Consider the following 27,191-nt stretch of genomic DNA (forward strand, 5'->3'; position numbering starts at 1 on the left):
TACCCCCCTCAGAGCAGCAGCACCTGCAAGGCCTCCCCCCCCATCCTCCTCTGCCCCCCCCTGGCTCACCGTACCCTAAATCACTCCAGTGGGACCCATGTGATGAGGGGTTCCGCCCCCCCCCCTCCCCAAGCTCCTACGAATGGGCCCATTTCATCCTTGCGTGTCCCTGTCTGTGGCGGCCTTGCAGACTACACTGTGCAGCAGTCCTCTGTCAAAAGTCAGCCATTATCGCACTGATTTACTGGTGTTGATGACATCATCGCCCGTTGCGTCATATGGGTAGAGAGAGCGGCTCTGAAAGGCCAGGGCTTCCTGTCCTTTTACGAGGTGCGAGTCTGCCAATGCCGGAAAAAAAAAAAAAACACACGCACACAGAAGGCATCGTCTAAAATCCAGGGGGACCGAGCGATCTCAAAGAGGCAGTGCTGCCAAAACTCTTGACGGCCTCAGGAAAGCATACAGGAAACTATTGACTGCAGGATGGACTCGGAAGGCAGACTTTCAGTGCTTTCGAACCGACGAGGCCAACGAGGAACGCTGGTGAAGCTCCACGATCAATCAAACGATTCGGCTCGATTGAGCCTTTTTGCGGGCCGAGGCATCGAACAGAAACCGGACTTCGGATTTTCGGTTCCTGAAGGACCCCTGAAGGCGAGCAGCTCCGACGACGTACATCATCGGTGAAGCTCAGCTTCGCACGCTCAAAATTTGAGAGTTTCTGCACCGGCCCCTCTGAGAACGCTGCGTGTTCCTCCGGGGGGTCCTGGGGGTCCCGGCTCACACGGCCATAAATCGCATGTTTGCATGCCCCCCCCCCCCCCCCCACCCCCCCAGCCAGCTGCAGACACGGTTTGCGTCCGTAAGCTGCTTGTTTATTTCCCCGCATGCTAGTCTTGGCGAAAAGCAGAGATTGCCACATTGTATAAATCCCACAGTTTCTCACATCCCCCCCCCCCAGCCCAATCCCCCAACCCCCTTACCCTTAATTCACCTTCCTCACTTCACCTCAGAATTGGCTTGGTCAGCACACATGATGTGAATGGAGAGAAGGAGAGGGGTATTGAAAGACTTTCCCTGGTATCTTGGTAAAATACTTAAGACTAATTAATGTACAGTAAAGGGTTAACCCCTTGAACATGTGATTATAACTGCCAGTATCTTCAGATGATTGCTTTCTGATCCAACTGTACGTTATATTTTTTCTCATCATTACCCAGACATGATTGTTTTACGAAATAGACTGGGAATGATAGAATGATGAAAAACAATTGTTTCTGAGGTTTTGTTGATGCTGATTATACAGAAATGCAAACTTAATACAGCTTGGGTATGGTCCTAGTTGCATATTTCTGTCATGGTGTTGTTGGAACACAAAGCCTGATGTCCCTGAGGCTTGGATGCTCTTCTATGGCATGCTGGGATTGTTGGGACCACCAATAAGGGGAATTTACAGCTGTGAGTACAGGTGGGGCCTTGGAGGGCAGTCAATGGAAAAAATATAAATGTTTTCATGTGAACAGAAGGCAAAGAATACCATGGCGATGCGAGGCATTCCAACCTCTGTGTTTAGTGCCTTGTCCAACATATTTTCCCACCATGTTTGTCGCAATTAGTGTTGGCCACCTATTGTAAGGCAAATAACTTCCAAAGAAAAAACAACAACATGGCGGTAATCTGCGCGCCTATTAAAATCCTCTGAGAAGTCTTTGGGACGACGCGTTCTCTCTGCACTTTTCGCAGGATCGCTTATCCGCTTATGCCTACTTAGAAAGTTCCATAATTCGCCCATGTCCTTAATACATCCTGCTCAAAGCCTGCTTTCTTGCTAAATGATCTGCCCGTTTGCAGAGAATAGGCCGGGCAGAAGGATGCATTCAGATTAATTAACTGTTCTATTTCTGCACTTAACCACTTTTTTTTTTTTTTTTTTACAATTAAAGTACTTATCAGTAGGTTTCAGGTTGAGGAGATGGAAAGGACTTACTAATTTCAGATGTGAGGTAAATGATATTTATTGTTTGCCCCAGTGTTGAAGAACGGTTAAAAACCAGGTCTTCATTAGAATTTTTACTGGTCTCTTTGCAGTGAGAAACTGAAATAAAACTGAATTTAATATGGAATTTGGCCTATAACAAACATATTAACCTTGGTGGTATTAAGATGGTGGCATTTCTGTCAGTTCAGCCTTTTCAGATGCCTTCCTTCTTCTGTTTTAAAGAAGGTCAAGTTGACCTGAATGTCTCTTTTTGTGGCTTGCAGCCTTCGGAGAGACATTGATGTGAGAGATATTTACATTTCTTGCAGTTTGTTTGTCCGGTTTCACATTCAGTGCCGACTGCATATTTGCTTTTTTCCTTTCCCATTAAAAAAAAAAAAATCAATTCAAAAAACCCAATGAAAATCATTAGCAAATTCTTTGGTACTAGGTTTACAAAGAAGTTTGTTATTTATTTTGATACTTGTCACATTGGGGACATGAATGATGACTATATTGTCCCTGGGCATGTGTGCACATTTTCCAGAACTTCAAAGATTTTGCGTATGACTCCCATGAGCCTTTGCACAGATTTGTTGTGTTTGAGTGGTTACTGTGTGGGGGTGTGTTGTGTTTTGTGTATTGTGGATTAGTGAGTGTGTGTGTGTGTGTGTTTCCTGTGTGTTGTGGTCCTTTGTCTGTCTGCTTTTCTAGCATATCCCCATGTCTCTGTTCTGCTTGTGTTTGGTGTTCTTCTACCAGCTAATCCATTGAGGCTTTGTTTCATGTTCTTCTAAAACAGGGAAACTCAAACCTGGCCCTTAAATCAAAATTTGGCTCCCTGGTTTGCTTGCACTAGAACTGTATTGTACCTTATCGAACCTGTGTTTTGTAGTTGTTCCAGTGAGGATGATATGCACTTTTGTATGTCGCTTTGGATAAAAGCGTCTGCTAAATCAATGTAATATAATGTAGATATAATATAATTTATAATATAATTTGGTACCTTGCATGGCAGCCTTTCACCGTTGGTGCGTGAATGTGTGTATGAATGGGTGAATGAGAGGCATCAGTTGTAAAGCGCTTTGGATGAAAGCGCTATATAAATGCAGTCCATTTAGAACAGTGCTGCAACTGGCTTCCGCACCTCTCTCTGAATGCACTTACAACATGCCCTGCCTTCCAACAATAGCGTATTAAATACTCCAGTGGTATGATGAAAGATGCCAGAATCAAACTGCGGAGGGATGAGAGGCCCATAAAGGTCTTGTGGCTACCTGCTGGCCTGGAAACAAGCCAACACATTCTGTGCTGTGACCAAAATATCATCCGTGACACACATTGTGATGGCCTCTTGAACCGTCAACCAGATGCTTTCTGTTCGATTTGTAACTTAAAGCGCATAAAATAAAAGCAGCCAGGATTCATCATCTCATACACAAAAACAAAGGTCTGCACACGTGTCATGAATCTCGTATTTTTTTTTTGTAGGAACATGTTCAAGAACAAAAGTAAGAATAATTTAATAGGTTTTGCGAATTAGGTCCATTGTTTCAATCAAATAATCAGTTATTAATATACTCCAAGACAAACTGACATGGGCCCTCATAGAATATCATATGCTGTAGGACAGAATGGGGTTGTCTCTGATTTGTAATTTAAATATCTATTTGAATATTTTTGTGTTTAAAAAGTATTCTATAAGATGGAATATAAAATCTATGATTTACTGGGCCAAACCATCTCCTATTTTACCACACATTGGAAAATGTTACCACGCATTATTGGTGATTTTAGTTCAGCCCATTATTGGTCATTGGTTTAAATGTAAGCTCACACAATTCCTTCAAGAACTGGTAAGCAGTTTTCATTTTGCAATGAGGAAATCTTTTTCAGTTTATAAGCCCCAGTTTTCAACTCAGAGCTTATAAACTGTAGACTTGTATATTATTATTTATAATATGGACAAAATTATTTGAACGCACTGCTGTCAAATGTATTTATATAACCGGGAGCATGCCCCATAATAATAACTTGAAAATCGTACATTTGCCAAAGTATGATGAAACGGAGCAGTTAAATTTTCTACAGTATATGCCAGTGACTGGCAAAAGGCAGGGCTATAACATATCCAATAATAAAAAATAATAAATCAGAAAGATGAGCGCCACAGACTCATATAGGCTAATCATTTCTTAACCTCAAGAACCAATCCCAGGAAGGTTTGACCCCAAACCTAAGATTTTATTCCACATGAAAAGGAGCCCAGGTCTTTGTTCCTCCATCCAGGGCCATTTCACTTATCAAGGCCAAATCGAAGTGCATATTACAGCCGGATGAAAGGGTCGGTCTGAAAAGGATGGAAGTTCATGTCTGTCGTTTGCGACCGACTATCCCTGCAGTCCTGGAGCATGCTCTTTTTAATCTACACCACAACTGACGTTCTGGGCGAGGGGAGGGCTTTCAACTGCTGCTGATTGATAGGAGCCACACAAGGCTCCTCCCCCGTGACTGGAACTTGGAAGTTAATGGGGAAAAAAGCACAACAAACATGAGTAAGTTTCTATATCTATACATACATACATACATACATACATACATACAGTGTGTGTGTGTGTATGTATGTACATATATATGTGTATATACACTGTGTGTGTGTGTGTGTATATATATATATATATATATATAATTTGCACTTCGAAACCATTCTCCTCTCATGTCTGAGTCTAATTGAGGACAGATGCTTCGAACAGTCAAATATGGAAGCCTCACATGCTTTCAAGAGTATCCACAGTGGCTATCCCCTCATCCCCTTTCTTGGGTTAATTTTTGGGAAAAAGATTCTCTTAATAAAAACAAAAATTTTATTTTAATCTTTGATTTTTACCGCACATTCACTTTTTCTATCGTTTTAAATATTGTGTATTGCAGAGGAAACTACAGCCCTCCTATTACACTAATGTTTGTCAGCTCAAGCTGTGCACAGACAGAAACTGACCTTTCCTCCACTCTACTGCCTCTGCTTTCCTCTCCTCCTACAGTGCACCCATGGACCACACAGTAGAGAAAGATCAATGGGTTTCTGCAGGCAATAAGACGGTGAGCAAAAGCCTGTAAAATTCCCTTCAGCTTTCAGCCACCCCCCCCCCCACCCCCACCCCCAAATACAAACAGCTTCTGCAACTCGCCTTCTCCAGTGCCTGTTTTTGTTCTTTTTTTCTTCATTATTATTGTTTTTTGTTTTTTTTTTAAATATGTGGATGGCTAAGTTTTTCCTGACTGGCACCAGGCAAGCTGGGAGGTAGCCCGCCCAGTCAGAGGTCCTGACAAAACAAAGCCTTATCAAGGCTCCCCGACTGTGTACCCACAGCCCTGCTTTGCACCACATGTTTACACCATTATGGGATGGATTTCACATTTTTGTTTGTTTGGTTGTTCCTTTTCCCATTTCCACCTCGGCTGTCCCAGACAGAACCCTCTGCACCTCCCCTCCCCCGCCCCTCTCCCCGCCACCACTCCAAATGTGTTGCAGTTATACACAGTTATACCTCCTAAACCAGGTAAAGACATTACGTTTTCCTGTGCCAAACTCCTCGAGCCACCCCCGCCTGCCCGCCACACACTTTACGCGTTGACAAAGCGAACCGCTCTGACTCAAACACCCCCCCCATTTATCAAGGGCCATTTTAACAAGCTAAACACAAGTTTAGGTGCTGACTGCTCATTTATAACGAAGCACCTGCCGTCTCTCAGGAGCATGGGAAAGGTTGTGTGTTCCTCTCTCTCTCTTCCTTCCTTCTTCCCTCTCTCCTCTCCATTATCCTCCTCTGAGCTCACCTCAGTTTTTCTCCAAGAGCTTCATGGACGAGTTTCATGTCTTTTTTTTTTTTTTGGGTCGAGATTTTTTTCACTTCCCCCGTAGGCTTTCCTGTATAACCGTCACCCTGAAAAGTATCTGTAATGAAAGTGCCTGGCCCAGAAGGTCTAGTAAAATGTGTCTTCCCCCCCCCCCCCCCCCCCCCTCCTGTTACTTGGTTTAAAAGGTTCCACCTCATTGTCATGTTTGACTCCAGAAGATGTAGGAGATTGATCGGCGATGTGCCTAGCAGCTTAATTTTTTAAATGTTTTACAAAAAAGAGGAAAATGAACTGTCAAAAATAAAAATACATTATTAGTGCCCTGCAGCAAGTGACAAATTTTATCTCAATATGGATGCGCCGTGATAAATCTGTTCTCTGTTCACTGCTGCTGATCGAAGACCCATGGTGTAGTTTCTCTTTCAGGGAAATGTTTTAGAGAGTTAAAGGAACCTTGGTTGAAGTTATTTAACGTGTTAAAGCTTTGCTTTCTGGACCGCTGAACTCATTAAAATTAATGCCGTCTCTGCGAGTCTCGTTACTCCTGTTATTGGGCCGTGTTCAAAACTTTCCTTTCACAGTCTTTGGCGGTTTGAAGTACGTCTTCAAAAGCAGGATTTTCACAGGCTCAGCTAAAGGAAAGCGGGGGGGGTGGGGTGGGGGGAGGGGATGAAAGCCTATGGGGTCAATCTTTGCATATCTTTATGTATTTATGTATATGTTTTAAAAAATATACTTTGGCAGTCAGCTTAGTGCACAAGCTAATTGTGAAAGCACATGTTCAAGTCCGTGAGCATTAGCTGGGGGTCAGCTTTCATAATGCGCGCACATGGCGCTAAGCTCCTTAAAATCTGTTGCGTAAGTCATCAAAGACGTCTCTGATTCGGAAATGCAAGAAATCAGCGGTGATTTCATTCCTTAAGGAACAAATGTACATTTCCTTCCTCCATATGACTATTTTTAACTCTTAACTGAGTGCTTTTTGCTTGCTTTCAGTGCAGCCGCTGAGGCTAAAGTTCTCGTTGCTATGAGCGATGTTTATTTAATCTTGGCTGATCCTGAGCGACAGAGATATCGAGCATTTTTGGGCAGCATCCCCCTAATGGCCTGCAAGTCAGGTTTAATTTTAAAGGTCTTTAATGCACTGAAAGTGTGGGTCTTCACACTTCTGGAGTAAAAACTACAGTGACTTTGTTCAGAGTGATAAAACCAGTTCAGTTTGTCGCTGTACGTTTTGAACGGGGGAATGGCTAATGGCTAATCCACTGTGGCAGAACAAAAGTAGCAATAAACAAAGGGGAGAGTCTGGCGTAATTTCTCTGATGCCCTGTCGAGTGTGTTCCAGCCGTTTGGCCGCAGGTGTTTATGTAATTATGACGGGGTGTTTGCAGACCCAGAAGGGTCAAGCTGCTTGGGAGTTTTCCCTGTGATTTACAATCGAGCCATGCAACCTTTTCATAAAAACCTTTTTTTTTCCTTTCTTTTGCCATTGTGTGTTTTATTGTGCATCCATCGTATAATATAATGAGAGGATAGGGGGCAGTGGGGGGAAGCAGAACTTTCCAGACAAAAAACGTGGATGAATGAAGGCACAACCTTAAACCCCCAGTTTAAACCCTGTTACATACTATGACTCTATTTTATTTATATATTCTCTCCTCAGAAGATATGGGATTTGGACACTTAAAAAAATACATAATGCATAAAACATTTTAGATGGGAACGACCTCTGCAAGAACTATGGTAACGGTCAACTAATGACTGCTCCAGGTTTCTCTCATCACCACGGTAACTAATCACCATACCTCTCATTCCTTGAACTAGATATTAAAGGGAAAAAAGAAATGAGAAACCTAATCTTTATGAGATACCAGCTGCAAAGATGCTTTTGTAATATAATGTTTAATCTTTCTCTTGCTATTATTACTTTCTTTGGAAAAGAAAAAGATCTTGAGCTCAGGCAGAGTGACTATCTTCTGCGAGGAGTCAAAATGGGTCACAAAATGCATCTCTGATACATTATGTGCCTCCATCCAGCACTTATTGCGCCTGGCATCATTGCCTTGATGTTGTAGTTTGTCAAGCCTCCTAGTTTGACTTAGCCTAGGTAGGTCAGAGTAATGTTCACTGTGTGAACTGGGCTTACTGTGTTCATGGCTATGAATCACTGTACAAAATGAGCATTGTACCTTATCGGGCCTGTGGTTTGTAGTTGTTCCAATGACCTTTGGTATGCACTTTTTGTACGTCGCTGTGGATAAAAGCGTCTGCCAAACGAATGTAATGTACTGCAATGATGCAGAAAGTCAATTGGGAGTCTTCTCTCAGTGCTGTCAAACACATATTGCTGATCTGGGAAGCAAAATGTTAAGTGTGAGTGTGAGTGAAAAGGTCAACAGCTCATTGTTATTTATGTTTGCCATTTTTGGCCGTAGTGAACTTAATCCCGTTCCCTTACCCCATGCTTCTCATCCCCCTGTCCTCTCATGGGAATGAGGTGGGGGGGGGGGATTTTTTGGACCCCTGGAATTTCTTGTTGAGGTGCATCGTGATTCCATCCTTCCTCTGGGGAAATGAAAACTCATGCAGACCCAGGACAACAGCTTTGGGGACAACGAGCGAGCACGTCACCTTGGAAACCACAGAGGGGGGCCCATAGACGCGTCGCTCGCTCTTGTCGACGGTGCTCTGCGATTGGGCCTCACCGTGGTAACAGTGAATTGGATTCACGTCTTTATCCGAGTGACAGGGATGGAAGCTCCGCCTGCTCAAGGACTACACTCCCATGCAAGATGGATCCTTTTTCCAATCAACCGTCAAGTGAGGGTGTATGTTGGGCTTTTTTTTTTTACGGACGTGGAGGATTTCTGTATTGGCTCAGACCTCCTTTCTCACAGTCATTGATCCAGGAATAGCCTGTAATCCATTGTGTCTGGGTAATGTAAAGAGCAATGCCAGCCATCTTTTATTCCACTGCCAGATGGACATCATCCCAATGGCACCAGGTCCATGGACTCCAAGCAGCACACAGAGAGCTCACCACGCACACTCCCAGGCCACCTGTGAACACGGTTTAGTGTCTGAGGCAGAGCTGGGCTCTTTCGGCCGAGAAATTCATGAGTTGTTGATGCTAATTGCAGCGGAGCCCGGCCTGTTTTTAGTTAGACTGGCCTGCTTTCTTTCAAGCCTCTTCTGACGGATTAAAAGCTGGCTCCGTTTCTTAATTAAAATAAAACATTAGGTGAGCGTGAGGGTTTGGGCGAGGAAGTGCTGTAGCTTTGCAAGATTACGTACTGTGCGGGTGTTCAAGAAAAAACAAAGAAGAAAATATTTAGCTTGGTAATGATCTCTTGCTGCATTTAATGCTTTATTTTCTTTCCCCTTAACTACTCGATAAAGTCAAGGTAGCGACTGGTACTCGGTGTACTTGTTTTTAATCTCTCCCTTTTCTCCCTGAATATGTGTAATCAAAGACCCATCCCATTGCTGCCATGCCCTTGATTGGTTCAGGATGTTTCACACCAATGTAGCATTGCAATGTGCATAGCCTTGCTGTTGCATCCTATTCAGTCTGATCTCCGTCAGTGTGACAGATCCAGCTATAAAGGACTTCTCCACTGACACAGTTGGAGCAGGTGCCTGACTGACCAGAAGGGGTCGCTAGTGAGCAAACGGGAAACCTTTACTGATGTCTGGTGATACCGCGTCACCTGAATCCTTGGGTGTGTGGCTATGGCTGAAGATGTCTTGTCCTGTTGGGATACCAGGCCACAATTGGCCATGTCACGGGCAGGATGCAAACTGGGTCCATGGGGCACACCAGTGCATTATGAACAGCCCCTGTAGCGCCATTTAATGTTTTTTAAATGGGTGAAAGAATAAAGAAATGAAAGAAAATGTATGGCGATGCAGCTCTGGAATGACGAGAGAAGCCACAACAGCACTGCAGGAATATTTTGGGCCAAACAATACTTTGTGTATGGTTTAGATACACTGGCTGAATGCCTGAAGGTCACAAATAAAAATAGCATCCATGACATCAATGTTAATGCTTAAAGGGGGGTAATGCTGTAATTTAATTAAAGCATTTATGCACGCTGATCATGTTCTAATGTAACTCCACTCATCAAGCTGTTTTTAAGAGCAGGTTGTTTCTTTAAAATCTAAGTCGGTGTTCTAGAACACCACTGCTTTCAGTTACCCGCAGTGATTGTTACATTGGCAGTAGAATGTTCAGTTAAGAAGGTTCTAATAACATAATTGTCATCTTACACCTTAAAGGTTTACACCAAAAGCTACAGGGAAGGGAGAAGAAGGTCTTTAGCAACAGCCAATAAAAGGAGAAGGCCTACGGGGCATTTTCCTCTCACGTAAGACCCTTGATGTCACAGCACTATGTCACAACATGCTTCTCCCATTAATTTACTGAATAGCATGAGAGGAGGAAGAATCTGTAAGCAAACAGGAAATGAAAGACAGTGGGAGGAAGTGACTCTCATAATTCAATTCCTTTACAAACGCAGAAAAGCTGCAGATATGGAAAATGTCATTTTAAACAGAAAACACCTGAAATGCATTCAGCGATGGAAGACCTTCCCAGGGTGCTTTGCACTTGATGGGGGGTGGGGTTACATTCACATTTGCCCATTTGCGATTGCTCGACGCGATCTAGCTTCAGAGAGAGAATACATAGGAGGAAAAATCACTAATAAAAGTACAGAGAGGGAATCTTTATTTAGATGGAGGATCGAGCTCCAAAGTGAAAGCAGATGGGGACCGTAGGCTGAAATATTTTCCACTTGAAGTATACCACTTTTTGCTGGGCCCAGTCCAGCGCTACAGCTCAGCTCAGATTCTGGAAGGCGGCCGACTCGGTGCATGCACCTTCGAGCCCGAGCTGATGTTAGACAGCAAGGTTAATTCACAGAAAACGAGGGACGGTTGGTTCATCAAGCATATAAAACCCCACACAGACATGGAGTATAAATCCAAGCGGCATTAGCGAAAGTGTTGCGGAGGTGACGAAATGCATCTTCTAAGCAGCGTCACGCATGGGGCTGTGGAACCTTCTTGTAGCTGCATCCAGCTCCATAAAATAATTGGAATACGACTGTCGTGAGAAGAAAAAAAAAAGCAAACCATAATTTATATAACACAGGCTATATATGGCTGACTTCTGGCGATTTCTAAGACAGTATTCCGAAAACGCTTCACGCACCGTTCACATCACACGTACTGAACGTGCCAGTAGAACGGGTTCACGCGAGTACAAGTCGACGCAGCACCGACCGGGGCAAGAACAATATGTCTGTTCAAGCGGTCTCCATAGAACCTTATAATTTATGCTGCTTATCTTACGGACTGTGATAGTAATGTGAAAAGCGGTACTTTGTAAAAAAGAAATTTAAGGTGTATTACACGCTGAGCTGTTGAAGTGGCATTAAAGAAGTTTGCAGGAATCAAAGCCGTGCGATTTATGGAATCCTATCGCTGGCAGTTGCTCAGATTTGATGCATTTTTTGGCCGCAGTTTCACCCAGGGGGTGGGGGGGTGGTGGCTACTTTATGCACCTGCACAGGTGACTCCTGGTTACCTGGGCAACTGCAATCTGTCTGCATCGGCTGCACGTGAAGTGTAGTTGCACCCGAAAGCAGTGCTGTAGGGAAAAGGCTTATTATTATTATTGACATCAAGCGGAGAATTAAAAGTTGCTATGAAAAAGGTAACGATGAAAAAATGTACGAGCATTGCCACCCCAAGTTGGTTAAAATGGTCTTGAGTGCTGAGGACTTGTAGAGGACTAATGTTCTGCCCTCACATCTCATGTTTGGAAGTCGGTTAAAGGACTTTTTTTTCCCCCTGAATTTCAGCGTTTTATTTTCAGAAGGGACCATGTTGCCTCCAGTGTAGCGTGCAAGCGTTCTTCCCTGTTTCACATTTTGGCTTTTTTGAACGCACCAGAGATGATGCACTGATTTCCTGGTGTAGTACGAGTTTTGAATAGTTTCTTAATATAAACTTGTAAACAACCGTTTCAAACAGATCGGCATTGTTTTGTATTGTCAGATGTTGCAAGCACCATCAGACCAAACAACATTATTTGCTGCAGAAAAGTACCTTGAACTCTCCACCATGGAAAATCAGAATTGACAATCTGCTATTGATATGACGAAACAGAAAATAAGAAAAAAGCACGGCAGAGTTTATGGAAAAGGCCTTCTAACTGTAATTCTTTTAGTCTTATAGTTGACACCACTTGCAGGTGAAATAAGTTGTGAATATATATTTAACCCTTTAAGGCTTAAAATATACAAATATATGGTTTCAGTGTTCCTAACTGAACATTCTACTGCTGGTGTAACAATCGCTACTGGTAACTGAAAACAATGGAGCTCTAGAACACTGACTTAGAATTTTGTAAAAGAAGAAAGTAAAAATGTCAAAACCCTACTCTTCAAAGAGTTAATTAAGAGAAAACAAAATTGATGGCCATGCTTCTCATTAATCTGAAATCTGGATCGAGAGAGAGAAAGAGGGAGGGAGTGTAAGAGAGAGAGAGAGCGGCGCTCTCAGGAACGCAACAAAGGACAATATGTGCTGAATGATACAAATAATACACGTATTTATAGCCGTTTCTAAATACAGGCGCAGTCAGCAGGGGCTGTGAATGCGAACGGGCCCTGGCTTTGATGGATGGTCTGAGGTTTGGCCCTGCGCTCAGACAGACAAACAGTAATTTCCCTTTCCCCTCTATCCTGCCGGCAGTGACCCTCAGCCTCGCCCACCACAGATGCGCGCGGGCCAATGGCGCTTTATTTGGCCGGGCCGCCTCGGCCCGTAACGTTGGCTATTCTCCAGCGAGCCACGCTGTTTATTTTCGCCTCCCGATAGTGGCTCCCCTTCCCCGACGGGCCTCATAGTTTCCACAACCGCATAGACCATCCCCCCTGATACGATGCGATGCGATACGAGAAGCCGCACATTACGCTGCAATCATCTGGCAGATGCGCTGAGCCAGAGGAACCTACATCAGTGTCCTGTCATGACACTTTACATAAAGTAGCGCTTGAGCGGGAAGAAGGAGGGAATAGATGTCGAACCGCAGGCATTGCCTCGGTCAGAATATTAGAGATTATGTTAAATTCTAACCCTTAACATTCAATAACTATTAATAATTTACGTGAATAAAACGCTTTTAAATGTTTGTTGTCGGGTGGCATGGCAGTGCAGTGAATAACGCTGTGCCCCTCACAGCTGGAAGGTACCGAGTTTGAATCCTGGCTGAGGGGCAGGCCTTTGTGTGTGGAGTTTGCATGTCCTCCCTGTGTCCACGTGGGTTTCTCTGCTTTCCTCAGTCCACAGTCCAAAGCTAATTGGACACTCTAAATTGCCTGTAGGTATGAATATGTCAGTGAGTGCCATGTGGGCCCAGCAATGGATTGGCAACCTGTCCAGGGTGTGTTCCTGCCTCTGGCCAAATGCAGGCTGGGGTAGAATCCAGCCCCCCCCCCCCCCCCCCCCCCCCCCACACCCCCACCGCGCCCCCACATGGTCATATCACCCACATGATTTCATGAAAAATGTATTCATAGCAATGCTTATGCTGTATAATTGAATGCATCCCCACATTAGTCATTTTCCATCTTTATTTAAAAAATGTTAATGTATTTTCATTTTATTAATAAACACAACACTTATATAAACACTGATGTTTGCTCTGCCTCTTGCCTTGCTACTCTGTACAGTGTCTTTGTGACAGTTCTCTGTAAAAAAAAAAAAAAACGCTATACAAATAAAATTTAATTTAATATGAAGGTCTTAAAACAATATGCCTTGTCCATTATAATTTGATTCCAGCAATTATGCAGTGCGGGGAAAAAATCCAAAAAACCAGAACAAGTGATTCTGTGGCAAAATCTTATCTAAAAATGGTGCAAAAAAGTCATACAAAAACAATTTGTATGACTCCTACTTAATAAGTAAAACATTAAATGGTTGGTAAAGCTAAATAAATCCAAGAAAAACAAAGCAAAAATTATCAGCCTTCCCAGATCAGTAAATTAAAATGGAATATGTAATGGAACAATTGGGACCCTTCCATTATTCATAATCAGCTTTAATTAGTTTCATAACATAGATTTTGATATTACTGCTGACTGCAATTATTACTGGAATTTGGTAAATCCACTGCCAAAAAATGCTTCTTTAGAGATTAGGTTTTCCTCCCCCCCCCCATAGATATAGTGTTTGGCAAGTCAACGGGCTAATTTTTTTGTGTCCACGAGTGAATAAAAATAGTGATTTAAAAAAAACTGTTATTGCAATCACAGATTTGATTTTTCAGAATTCATATCATATTTATTATTCCTGAAGTTGAACTCACATGGAAATTTTCCACCTCTTTGTTTTATTTTATTATTTTTTTTCTCCACTCTTGCGTCCACATGCACTCCATATGCCTACAGCGTTGAGCTCATTGTTATGGTAGTCTGCAGGCACGGACGCTGAATTATTTCCTTTATCAGACGGCGAATAAAAAGTCCTGTGGCTTTCAGAGCTATTCGTGGGACCGCTCCTTCAATGACAAATAAACCACCGGATTTTCTCCCCAGACGGTTTGCATGCTGGGATCAGCCTCGCTCTTTGTCTGATGCCTGACTTCCGTGTTGCTGTGCAAAGATCAAAGCAATGGCCCTTCCTCTGCAGGAGGGTGGAGAAACCTTCTGGGGTCTCGCATGTATAAACGTGCAGTATTTTTGTTTGGGGAGATTTGCAACTGTCACGTGAAGCATAAATTCTGTCTGACTTGGCCTTGGCTTCTGTCGAAATTCCACAGCAGGAGTCTTTTTTTTTTGTCCTCTTCCGCTTTAAATAGTTCAGCTTTTTCCAAGTTTTCTGTCCCCGCCCCCCAACCACAGGTGAAGAGGGGTCTAATGTGCTCTTTTGCCAGGAAGAGAGGGGCAAAATCGGAAAAGGTGTGCATGTGTAGGCGTGTCACCTGGAAAGTTGCCCACTCAGTATTAGATGAGCTGGATTGGCATGACGCCACAGGTCTTGTCTGCACTTTAAAAGGCCCATTACCCAGATTGCAGCGGGGCGCTCCAACGTTTTTATAAAGGCACTTGTACATACTCAGCAGTACTTACCGTCATCGATGCTCTCCACATCCCAGATAACGATCGCTCTTCTTACCAGGGCACTCAGCAGGTTGACAAGTATGGGGGGGGGGGGGGGGGGCGGCTTGGGTTTGATACCCTATTTTCAAAATTGTCTGGTTCCATGAAGCATTTCATTTTGGCAGGGAGATGAAATACAAAATCTACTGTGGCATGTTTTTTTTTTCTTTCTTTACAACGAAAGGAAGTTCGGTTCTCACTTCATCTATTGCGCTCCCGACTGCGGCTTTTCCTCTCTCTGCTGGTCTTGGACTGGCTCACTTCTCAATATCCGTACGAGCCAGCCGAAACGTTTCCTGGAATTCTGCTTATCTAAACTATGTCCACCGCAAGCCCGGTTTTGGTTCTCTAACCGATAATTCTCTCAGGGGATGGCGGTTAAATAAATTTTGGCATTGTCCACCTACTTGGTATTGTTTGTCCACGGAAAGTGACAAAATGGTCTGAAAAAAGTGCATTTGAAGATAATACACACACGCCTCATGTTTGGCGCAAAATTGTTTGAGATACTTGGAACGAGCGAGCCGGGGAAGAATCAGTGACTCTTTGAATGGCCTAGAAAGGCATTATGGGCCTACTGCACAGAGACAGTGAGACGGTGATGAGCACCAGGGTGCTGTAGAGCCCAGAAGATCTGCATGGAGTGGTGCTGGGTTATGGGTTTATACAGCATAGAGTGGTGTTGAGTTATGGGTGTGTATAGCATGCAGTGGTGTTGGGTTATGGGTGTTTATAGCGTGGAGTGGCATTGGGTTATGGGTGTGTATAGCATGCAGTGGTGTTGGGTTATGGGTGTTTATAGCATGCAGTGGTGTTGGGTTATGGGTGTGTATAGCATGCGGTGGTGTTGGATTATGGGTGTGTATAGCATGCGGTGGTGTTGGGTTATGGGTGTGTATAGCATGAGGTAGTGTTGGGTCATGGGTGTGTATAGCATGCGGTGGTGTTGGGTTATGGGTGTGTGTAGCATGCGGTGGTGTAGGGTTATGGGCGTGCATAGCATGAGGTGGTGTTGGGTCATGGGTGTGTATAGCATGCGGTGGTGTTGGGTTATGGGTGTGTGTAGCATGCAGTGGTGTTGGGTTGTGGGTGTGTATAGCATGCGGTGGTGTTGGGTTATGGGTGTGTATAGCATGAGGTGGTGTTGGGTCATGGGTGTGTATAGCATGAGGTGGTGTTGGGTCATGGGGTGTACAGCATGAGGTGGTGTTGGGTCATGGGTGTGTGTAGATGGTTGTCGTGCCTTCGTCGATCCATCTGTAATGCTGGTCAAAGCCCATGGAATTCAGAAAACAGGAAACAGTGGAAGGAGAGACTTAGCAGTAAACCGTGCATCAGTCTCAAACAATTCAAATGCCTGAAACAAAATGCCTTACAAAGCTTTTTTTGAGGTATTGACATGAACAGCTCACCCTGCCTGACATCTATCGTGACATCTGGATTTTTTTTTAACCTGGTTTGAGGTTCTACAGACAAAATTTAGTACATTTTCGCACGTGAATTTCTGTTTTTCCTCAGCTTTCAGTGAGACTGCAAGCAGAAGGTCATTTAGCAGGGAGGGTGTAGGAGTGGAACCTCCCCTCCCCCTCTCCCTTCACCCCCCACCCCCAGACAGGGCCGGTTCCAGGTATAGGGGACAATAGCAGTCACCTGGGACGCCATCTGTCTGGGGGAGGGGGGGAGGGGGGGGTGTCAAACAAAAGGGGAAAAATAAAAAATCCACGTGCTGCGTAATGGTAGTCAATCTCTAGGACTGCAATTGCCATCCCCACGCGCACACCAAAGCCCCTTCTCCCCCCCCCCCCCCCCCCCCCCCCCCCCCCCCCCCCCCTTCCCTCCAACCACTGGGCCATTATCTCTCTCAGGGATTTGGTGGATGATTAAAACTCTGAGCCTGAATACCCTAAATGATGAAAATGAGCACCTCCAGCACAGGGTCATCTGTATTCATTAAGCCCAATTAATTAAAATGAATCCAGTTGTGTGGCGATAGGTTTGGATGGAGTGAAAACCAGGACTGGCTCTGGCGCTCCAGGACCAGGGTTGCCTGCCTCTGCTCTAATGAATCAAGTTTCAAGTGTCGATTAGCCCTGCCTGCAGAATCTGCTGTCCCATCATCTACAGGATTGTGATTTGCTGGGCATAAGCATTTTTCATATGTAAAAAAAAAAACAAAAAACAAAACAAGAAAGACTGAGTACATAATGTTTCATACCAAGGTAGATTGTTAGCAATTTGATGGAGATAGTGTTCAAACTGTAGAGAAGGGGCTGTTTGCTGTCTGTCTCATCTTTGCAAAACAGCCATTTCTGTAAAATGGCGAAACGTTTATTCATGCAAATACCACGAAACGAAAGCTGCTTGTACTTTTGTCTCGTATTCGTCTGTTGATCTCAAATCCAAATGCCTCAAGTATGTAGCAAAAATTATTAATTTTACTCTACTGCTCTCATACTTTTGGAGAGCACTGTACATATTGTGTTGCTTTCTGTTGTCAGGTTCTTCCACATCTTTGTCAACGTCTGTGTAAATCTAGTAAATGCCGTGACAGTAAAGGTTTCTTTACGCAGGACTGAACTAACTCAACTGGCAGCCGTGTCTGCAACGCGATGATGTTTCTGAAAATGTAGTACTCCGTCCGTGATGAGATCCATATTCGTATTATTACATAATTAAACAGCTGTGCTAAAACGCGCTGGCTGGCTAATCTGCGGTTCATGCTATGGCTTTATGAAATGAGAAGCAGCATAAAGTCATCTTTGTTCTCCTGCTCCTAAGAGTGTTCCACACCACTTTATCATAAGAGCATTTAATTCCAGTACTGCATCACAGAAGACCTGTATGCTGGGTCTTCCATTAGGAGAAGTAATTATTCTTAAAATCCTTCAGGTTTTTTTTCCCTCCTTTTTTTTTTTGTAATGTGGCCTTTGTCCCTGCCGGGCCATTATTAATTCTCAAGTCTGCTCAAGTTTTTTTTTCTTTTATTTTTTCCCTGCTAAGAAGTTTTGCAAAATCCCAAACCACATCAGAAAATGACAGCGAAAAATCATGAAAATATATATATTTTTAATATAGAGGGGTGAAGAAAAAGTTCTTTCAACACCACCACCACCACCACCCACCCTTCCCCCCACCTCCCCACCGCCCAAGTGGAACCACACAGAGATGACGCCGAAGAGGCAGTGGGAGAAAAGCTCTGGTTGGACTGAAATGGATGGACTCTGTTTCCTGCTTCTGACACACCCCTTTGCCCACACAGAGTGAGAGTGAGAGGGAGAGGGAGGGGTGCTGCTCTCTGAAATCCAATGGCCAGAGTTCTCAGAAAGCCATCAGTCATCTTCCTCCCTCACACTCCATAGTACCTGATCTCTAAATACAATGGCGATTCTTGAAAAGGCTGCCTGTATTATGCCAATAATAATATAAGCAAGCCCGGCGTTTATAGCAAAGGGAGACATGGCCTGACTATTTATATTCCATCCTGAATGGGAAGGAAGACTATACCTCCATAACCGAGAGTAATTATCTGACAAGTCACACAGCTCTGCAGAACTGTGACTGGAAATGGTTTTATTCCCCCTCCACAAGCTGACTTATGCGAGTGTTTACAGGAGCGAACTCCCTTTTCTGTGTGTGTCAAAAGCCTGTTTTACAGCAGCAGAATCACTTACCGTAAATGCATCGCGGAGCGTTTTCTCTGGCTTCGACTAGCCCACGCTACAATGTTGCGGTACGATTAACGCTAGTTTTGAACCATTGTCAGGCATGGCTCTAGCCTTTCTGCGGCCCTAGACGAGATTAGTGGTGCCAGGGCAGTTAGTATGCCAGTTATTTTTGAAAGTGGCAAAGAAAATCTGATTTTTTTGGTCCAAGCCCCAATTAGCTAAGCTACTTCTGTGCTTAGTATGCACTTAGTAAGGGCTGCAATCAAGAGCAATATTTAAATTATCACACATCTGGTTATTTTCTGTTAGCATAACGGAAATTGTGTGTGCTAACAGGTTAAGTGACTGACTCTGTTCCCTAGTGTCTAGTGAATTGGGAGTTATTAAAAGCCCTGTGTACAGTAGCCGTCTCGCAACCTTGGCTTCAGTTAAAACCTCCCTTTACTAAGATTTCACCCATTCAGGCTTTCCCAAAAAAGACTTCTGTTAACAGGAGAGAAAAACAAAATAAAACAAATTATGATTTGCTTTACATATAATACCGGCTCATAAATCATCAATATAGAGAAGGCTGTATGACTGGAATCCTTTTTATACCCTTCCAACTTTTTGTTGTTTCTGTGAGAGACGTTGAAACATTTACTGTCTGTTCTAATTATATATTGATGAGAGACCACACTCTTCCTTCACGAGTTGAGCTTTGCTTTACAGCTCAGAGCAAATGGCACATGGATATCGTAAAAAAATGTTTAATGTAATTAAATTCTTCTGTCTCCTGCATTGCTTATGTTTGTTTGGAGAAAAGATTCTTTTTTTTTTTTTTAATTATCATTATGTACACAGTTATTGGGCTGATGTAAGACAAATCATCTGTCCAGCAGCTCTAAACAGAATAGTTTACGACTTCTTTTTTGTCAAAACAGGGATTTTACACGTGTCAGTAACATTCACTCATTGTTCTCAAATCTGGCACATTTGTCAGGCAAGGGACTATCCAGGCACACAAAGTGAATATCATAGCCTGTGCTACAGCCAGCTAAAACCATAGCGAAATGGCATAACCATAATATCGGCATGTTTCATAGCACTGCTTGGTCGGACTATTTGTCATAGCGTGAGGACGTGTGTGAAGTTCAGTTCCCATACTGTAGGTCAGAAGCCACCTCCATCATCACCCGCATCCATGTGAAGAGGGCTCGTACAGTTCGCGTTGTGCCTCATTTTAAATACTTTTTTTTCGGCACATACCGTAAATCTTTGGTTTTTGGAAAACTCTGTGGAAAAAGGGTCCTCAGAAAGCATCTGTTTCTTCGCTTTATTGCAGGCAAAGAGAGAAGCCCCCCTCCCCTCCCCCCTACCCACCAAGTACACATTTCTGATTGAAATGTGTTCCTTATTTGTGGTGGCGGCAATCACTTTTGGCAAGCGACAGTAAAGAAGCAACAGTCTACATTCTGCATTACTGAAGGCTTTGTTACGTTTGAAAAGCAGCGTACACACACACACACACACACACACGCTCAGCGCGGAGCAACCAGAAGCCTGAGACAGTCGCTGGCACCACTGGCTGATTTGCAGTGATGCTAACATTTACGCTGCGTTTTGTGTCTGTTTCTTCTGTCCGCTGTGTAATTACACCAAAGCCCATGCCACCCATTGGAAGTCTCCAAAGCACAAAGTAAACGAATCCTGTCTTATTTACCAAGGCTTTAATCTAATTTTTTCCCCCCTAAATGTCTGTTTATATAGTTTTTTTTTAACCCCTTAAAATGATGTGCTGACTGGTCACAATCCCCCGGTTGACAAAACAGTATTTAGATAAGATTTAAATAAGATTCCCTGGGAAAATAATGTTTTTTTTTTTTGTTTTTTTTTTGTTGTTGTAGTGTTTAACTCCTTTGTTCTTCCTTGTTGTTATATGATTATATGAGCTTTTTCCTTTTGCATACAAAATATTAAACATACAGAACATCAAGTAATTATTTTTTCAGTTCACTAAGCTGGTTTTTTTTCCCAAACTTGCAAACTTTACACCTCGCTGTAGAACTTAAGATGTCTGCACACAATAAAAAAAATTAATCCCTTGTGGAATCTGACACATTCCTATGTTCTTTCTTTTTTAGTAGTCTTTTAAAGTTAGTCATCAAAGAGGATTTGAGGGGAGATTTGCTCGCCACGTTCAGAGGTACTGTACAGAACTGGAGAGCTTTGACAGTTTCATACTTCAGGGGTGGTCTCCGATGACAGTATGAAGAGAAATCTCTCTAGGAATTTGACTTGTAGCCATGTGATAATCACGTATATAATCATATCAGAGATTATAACGTCGGAGGCCTGGTGCTCCTGACAACTGATTAACTGATTCAGTTGATTTTGCAGAAATCGGTGCTGGTTTTATCTTAGTGAGATACGTTTACACAAATTTGAAAAGGAGAGGGCTACAGCTGGAGATCATTATGGGAAAACTTTGGGATAACTTGTCAGTGGATATTCAGACAATTTGCCTCCTCGTTAATTAAGCAAAATAAATGATAGCAGTCATTGTTACAGTTGTCCTGATGCACACACATGTGACTGAAATTGATGTGAATGTGTTGTCACCGAAAATGCCAACACACTATATTTGGAAATAGCTGCAAAAAGAAATGTTGCATTTGAATATGTGCCTTTCAGCAAAGTCAGACACAAAAACACATTAGATTCCCCTGTTGTGCTGTACACAGTAAATGAGAGGTGAAGAGAAAGAAATGAGAGAGAGTGAGAGAAAGCAGTGATTATATTGTATTTATTGTGGCAAAGAGCTCTATGTAACAGAGCAGGGGAAACAGTGAGGTCGAGTTTTCAAATCGTCTCTGTTTTCCATAAACAACTTTGTTTCAGTTGTGGTGACTGAAATAGTTCTGCCCTCCGGTCAGGGAGTCAAACGAAACTCCTGAAATCCCTTTTATCCCGGTCCAGAACACTTCCAGGGAATAACATATAGGCCAAAGGAAGATAAAGCTGAATTCACTGGTAAACTTGTTGATCTCAAAAAAAAATTAAAATAATAATAGGCAAGTGGCAAATACAATTCCCAGCAACAGTTTGTTATAAACTAAATAATACAAATTTAAAAAAAAATAAAGCACAGAATAAAAATATATTATTGTTCAGCAAAAATCAGCAGGCCAACCGTTATAGTCGGAAAGATCAAGTCACAAGGAGCTTGTTTAAAAACCAACCGCAATCCTTTTCATCAGCTCTGTGGCTCTAGTCCTGATGACGATCGCATTTCATTCTTAGCCTCAGGCTGTCAGGCATATCCATATACAACTTCCATACATCTTCCAGCTTAAACGCTTTTTGCTGTTGCTAGCTAATCACAAACAAGCTTTTGAACGTGCTCGATACATGGCAAGGGTTAGCAATGCATTATTCCCCAAAAATCTATCCTTCCAGGATTGTTTCTGCATGTTTAGTATATTATTTCAGTACATAAAATCTAGTAAAACACTAATTATGGGTTGTACGTCTTGGTTGCTCTCGTACCCAAGGTGTGCTTCATTGCACAACAGCACCATAGAGTGCTACCTTTTACGACGGAAGGTAGGCGGAATGCTGTTGTGTTGGAGCATCATCTGGAGGTTTGTTTTATTTAAAACGGGTCGCACGTTATCGTTATTATACCCGAGACGTCCCAAGCTCAAGTCTGAGCCAGCTCATTAACGGATACTGAATAGAGTCGGCAATAGCAGGACACAGTTGTCTTTGTCCTACCAGGAGTAAGATGAGGATACGTTGAACGGGCTACGGCTACATTCGTTCCAACTATCTGCCAGCCACCGACAGCTTACCAGTGCTCGTCAGTGAGAGATATGCCTCTCCTTCGGCTGGTTGTATTGTGTGGCCAGTAGTTGGGGGGAAAATAAGCCACTAGCTCACGGTCAAATGCGTGAGAGAGCGAGATAGCACGCGCTTCTGCTGCAGCCATGCTTACCCTGGTGCTACAGTGGAAACTCACAGAAGCACGACTAGCGAAAATTTCTCCGCTGAGATAATGTTGAAAACGTTAAATATTTTGTTAAAAAATGTTTAAAAAATCTGAATTGTATAGACTCAGAGCTATATCACTGTGGACAATAAAGCACCTTTTCACTTTTTTTCTTTCAGTGGACAGGGTTGTGCTAATAAGAAAAATCATGATTTCTTTACTAGAGTTCAGCCAATTTTTTTTCACTCACAGGCCTGCAGGCAAATGAAGAGTAATCTAATGGTTCAGCCAATGTGCACAGATGGGCAGGGTCTGTCCCACTAATGTATTTTTAACTGGACTATTAACTACCCATCCTGAAGCGCAATATGATTTCCTGTTCCCGACGGTGACCATCACTGGCCAACTGCAGATTTCTATGACCAAAATAAGGGTCTAATGATAATGTCGCAAAGGCTCTGTGAAGGATTATGGTGACAGACATCCGAAAACTCTGGGTTTTTGTAGTTGGGAAAAAGTACTTCCACTTTGGTTGGCAGTGATTGTTGGAAGTGATGCATTGTGGGTAATCTGTTTGTGACAGTCCCCTGCCCCATCCAGTTTTCTGCAGGGATAAGGAGGCTTTTTTCTCCAAGAACACACAAAAGCAACTGTGTATCTTTCTTGTCGAGTTCTAATGGGTGGGAGAATGACAACGACTCTGTGAATAATCTGATGATGATGATGATGATGATTATGAGTTTTTGTGAATGATATTAGCATTCATGTCACAGTCAAACATAGAGGTCACAGGTTTGAGGTAGGGAGAAGTCATCGGTCAACATGTGCCTGCAGGAGCTGGACTCAGCTGGCTTATTGTGAAGATAAGCAGAGGTCATGACAGAAACACTCTCACAGATTATGAATGAGAAGTGGCAGTTGCTTATGGCTACTGGTCTACTCCACTGTCGGATGGAAGTGTCTTGGGCTGCAGTACACCAAACAGATTGGTTCTGAATGTTCTGTGTGACGGACACGTGCGAACCGAGCTGGCAGTCGTAGTGACGAGTGAAATGATTAGTGGACAATGTGCCAGCGCCCCATGACGGATTTACGGAAGACACCTCCTCCTACGTCCTGCGTCATAGCAATGGAATTCCTCTGGGTTTTGCCGTATGTTTGGCTTTTTGGCTTTTCAGGTCGGGTTGGTCATGGAGAAGAACAGGTTGCACGAATCAGGCCCCTCACTGGGGCCACTCTGAGGGCCACTCTGGGCCACTTTGGGGCCACTGTGGGCCCCACTGTGGGCCCCACTGTGGGCCCACTCTGGGGGCCACTTTGGGGCCACTCTGGGGCCCACTCTAGGCCACTTTGGGGCCACTCTGGCTCCTGTCACAGAACAACCACACTTATTCTGTCAGCTCTGCTACTCACTGCAACCAACAACGGACTTCAGAAAGAGTTACGTCAGGAAGCAAATCTGACCTCATAAGGCTGTTCACTTGGACTAATATTCAGTCAAAATCCTGATTGCAAGCGGCAGGTCAGCGTTCATTTTCTCCTTTCTCTGGCATCTTCAGTGCTTGCTGCTGTGCTACTGTGAGTATATGTATACTCAGCTAATCAAGAACCTGGGCTCTCTCACGCTCGTGCTCTCTTTCTCTCGCTCGCTCGCTCTCTCTCCCTCTCTCTCTCTCATCATCTCACAAAACTCGGGTAAAAAAATGCAAAAAAGAAAATCCTGCCATGTCAGTCCACACATTAAAACGATGCTGAGACATGCCCTGATATTTTAATTTTTTAAATGCATGTATTTTATTACCGAGTGCAAATTTATTGAGTCAAAAGCCGAACAAATTGCGTTTTAAAATGCCATATACTCAATATTCACAGCTGAGCTGTAAATTTGATATAATACAGCAGTTCAGTGACTGCCTTTGCCTTGACTTGGATAGAGAAGAGGGGGATTTGTACAGTCAGGCTCAATAAAAAGAAGGAAGACAGGCCCAGAAAACCTCTTTCTCTCAGAACGACTCCCATCGTGTTCTGTGTACTGTAACTGGTTTTTATGGGCTGTTATCATGGACTTTTTTATTAGGCTTAACACTACTATGGCTATTCCTGCTGCTGTTGCTGCTTCTGCTATGGCAGCTAGGACTGTAACTGACGTTTTTTTAAAATCTAAGTTAACCCAAAATAATATTACATACCATTTTCAAAAGCTAATTATTATAACCCGTGATTTAAAGGACAATTATATATATATACTTTCCACTCAAGGCTAGTTTTTACCATGCAAAGCTAATATCAATGAATGTAAAAATGACCCCAAAAAAATAGGTAATATATAATAATAATAATAATAATAAATTCACTCTCCAGTTAAACCAGTTTATGGAAGATTGATTTCCCCCCTTAGCTGACAGTATACTGGATTAATTACAAGATGGGAGAAATTACTGAACTCTACCCAAAATCCACAATGCCTGCTTCATCTTTCCTGTAGGTAAGGCAGAAGTTGTTTTCTGTCTTACTGCTCAGCCAGGAAACTGTTGCAGTGACAATGATTTAATTAATCTCTGTCTTTTCGCATGTGAGATATTTGTGTGCGGCACTTACTCATAGTCAGGACCAAAGCGCACGGTGCTTGTGTTGAACAGAACCCTGACTGTGGCCGGTGAGTTGAAAATGAGCTTCTCTTATTTTTCTTTCGCTCGGTTATTACGCTCCGAGGCCAAAAAGGATCACCTACGTTTAGGATGAATAACGAGCTGGAAAAAGAATGAATGGAAGAGAGAGAGAGAGAGAGAGAGAGACTTCCTCACTCCCCCGTTTTCCCCCCGGTCCCCTCCGAGCTTCCAAACGCCCGGGCCTCTCCCCCCGGCCGTTAGCGTCTGTGCCGAGGGCTGTCACCCTACACCTGAACACACACAGACCCCCTTTCCACGTGCGCTGCCCCGCATTTCGAGAAACACTCAGGGAAGAGCGCAGATTTATGATGGACAGAAGCGAGCGACGGCGGAGAGCCAAATCTCCAGAAGAGGTCCAGGAACGGGGGACTGGGGGGCGATGGAGTTTTCTTGAGGTGGTGGGTTGGGGCGGTTGGATGGTGACATGGTGGGTTTTGTAGCAAAAGTGATTTTGGCATCATAATAGTAATAATAATAATGAGGAGGAGGAGAAGAAGAATAACGATAATAATAAGTATTAATAAACCAGACTTGAAAAGTAACACTAAATCAGTGAGTGAGAATGGGTTTTTCCATTGTCTGGGTTTGGTCCTCTTTGTTCAGTGATGGTTAGGGAATGGTAGTTCAGCTGCTCACCCGCGGGACCGCCAATGTTTAACGCCTTCACGAGGCTGCGAAACCACCTCCGATTTCCTTGGAGCTTCGCCGTGTCCTAGACGGAGCTGGAAGGCATCCGCGCTCACTCCATCAATCTCGCTCTCTCCCTCGGCTGAGAGCCCTGCCCAAAATATGAGCCAGGGTCCCACAGAGATACCGAACCAAAGAAAATACCCCCCGCACTCACCAGCAAGGTTAGGTCAACACAGCAACTGCCGAAGATAAACAGTGAGACAATAAAACATTTTTTTTCCTCAACTCAAAACCCCAACGCATTAAGTGTCCTTACTGTAATAGAAAAATACAGTACTATGAAATACTGTGAGAGTATAATGGCGTGCATTTATTCTGGTGTTTGTTTTGTTTTAGGAGAAGACATGCAGACAAGGATGAGATGAACAGCTTCTTCTACTTCAGAAAGGGTAAGATGAAATATTAATTTAAAATACTTTTTTTTTTTTTTTTTTTTACTTCCAGTCACACATCAGTTTTATTTGTCTACTGTTCCTGAAGCTCTGCAGTGGGGCGCTGTGCAGGAGGCAGTCAGTACTCCTAACGGTCATAACTATGTCAAACATTATCCTCAGCAGACTGTTTGAATGAAGATGATCCTCACGTAAGGGGTTTGATCTGAAACTCCAGTGAGATTCAAACTTTGCTGCTCAAAAATTCCTTAAATACACCCATGATATCCACTGAGCTTTTTTGTCCATCTGTTGTTTGCTGATTTATGAACGTCATGTCCAACTATGTTCCACAATTTTCTTTTTTTCGGGAAAGAATTATAAAGCAGAGCAGGTCAGAGCCACGGTTTTACACACTTGAACATTATTTCCCTTCTACTTCCAATTCCATCTATTTATTATGCAAAGGAAGCGCATGCTAGGTTTATGCTAGGCTCTGTCAAGAACGGGATTTTCCAACTTCAATCCCGAGCTCTGGTTCGTACTGCCATCCTCGCTGGCCAAATAAACACAGTTTCTACAAACTGACTGTCTGTGAACTTGCCACCAGCGGAAACTCTTTCTTTCCTTAATCAGAAAGACAGTAAATAAATAAACTGTGTGATCAGCCCACGTGCCAGACCTACTAAATCTAAACTGATCTAGATCTAAACTGCCACTTACAAACGACTCAGTTTCCTCGCAGCATTAATAAGCCTAGGACGTATTTGTTTTGACTTACTACACGTAGTTAAAAAGTCCCGTGTGTGGTTTT

At 43.3% G+C, this 27,191-nt stretch overlaps 1 long non-coding RNA gene across 2 annotated transcripts in view; it reads left to right on the forward strand.

Annotated features, from left to right (window-relative positions):
- The window catches only part of LOC118209787, a 48,401-nt gene extending 22,006 nt beyond the window's left edge, over positions 1-26,395 (forward strand). The window contains exons 4-5 of one of the 2 annotated variants that reach the window (XR_004761769.1): positions 5,020-5,077; positions 26,343-26,395. This is a non-coding gene — a long non-coding RNA (uncharacterized LOC118209787). Of the gene's footprint in view, positions 1-5,019; positions 5,078-6,021; positions 6,173-26,342 lie in introns of those variants that run through there. The other variant, XR_004761768.1, reaches the window with a different exon arrangement.
- The last annotated feature ends 796 nt before the right edge of the window (positions 26,396-27,191 follow it).

The sequence above is a fragment of the Anguilla anguilla genome, chromosome 12 (genome assembly GCF_013347855.1).
Source record: "Anguilla anguilla isolate fAngAng1 chromosome 12, fAngAng1.pri, whole genome shotgun sequence".
Classification (NCBI taxonomy): Eukaryota; Metazoa; Chordata; class Actinopteri; order Anguilliformes; family Anguillidae; genus Anguilla; species Anguilla anguilla.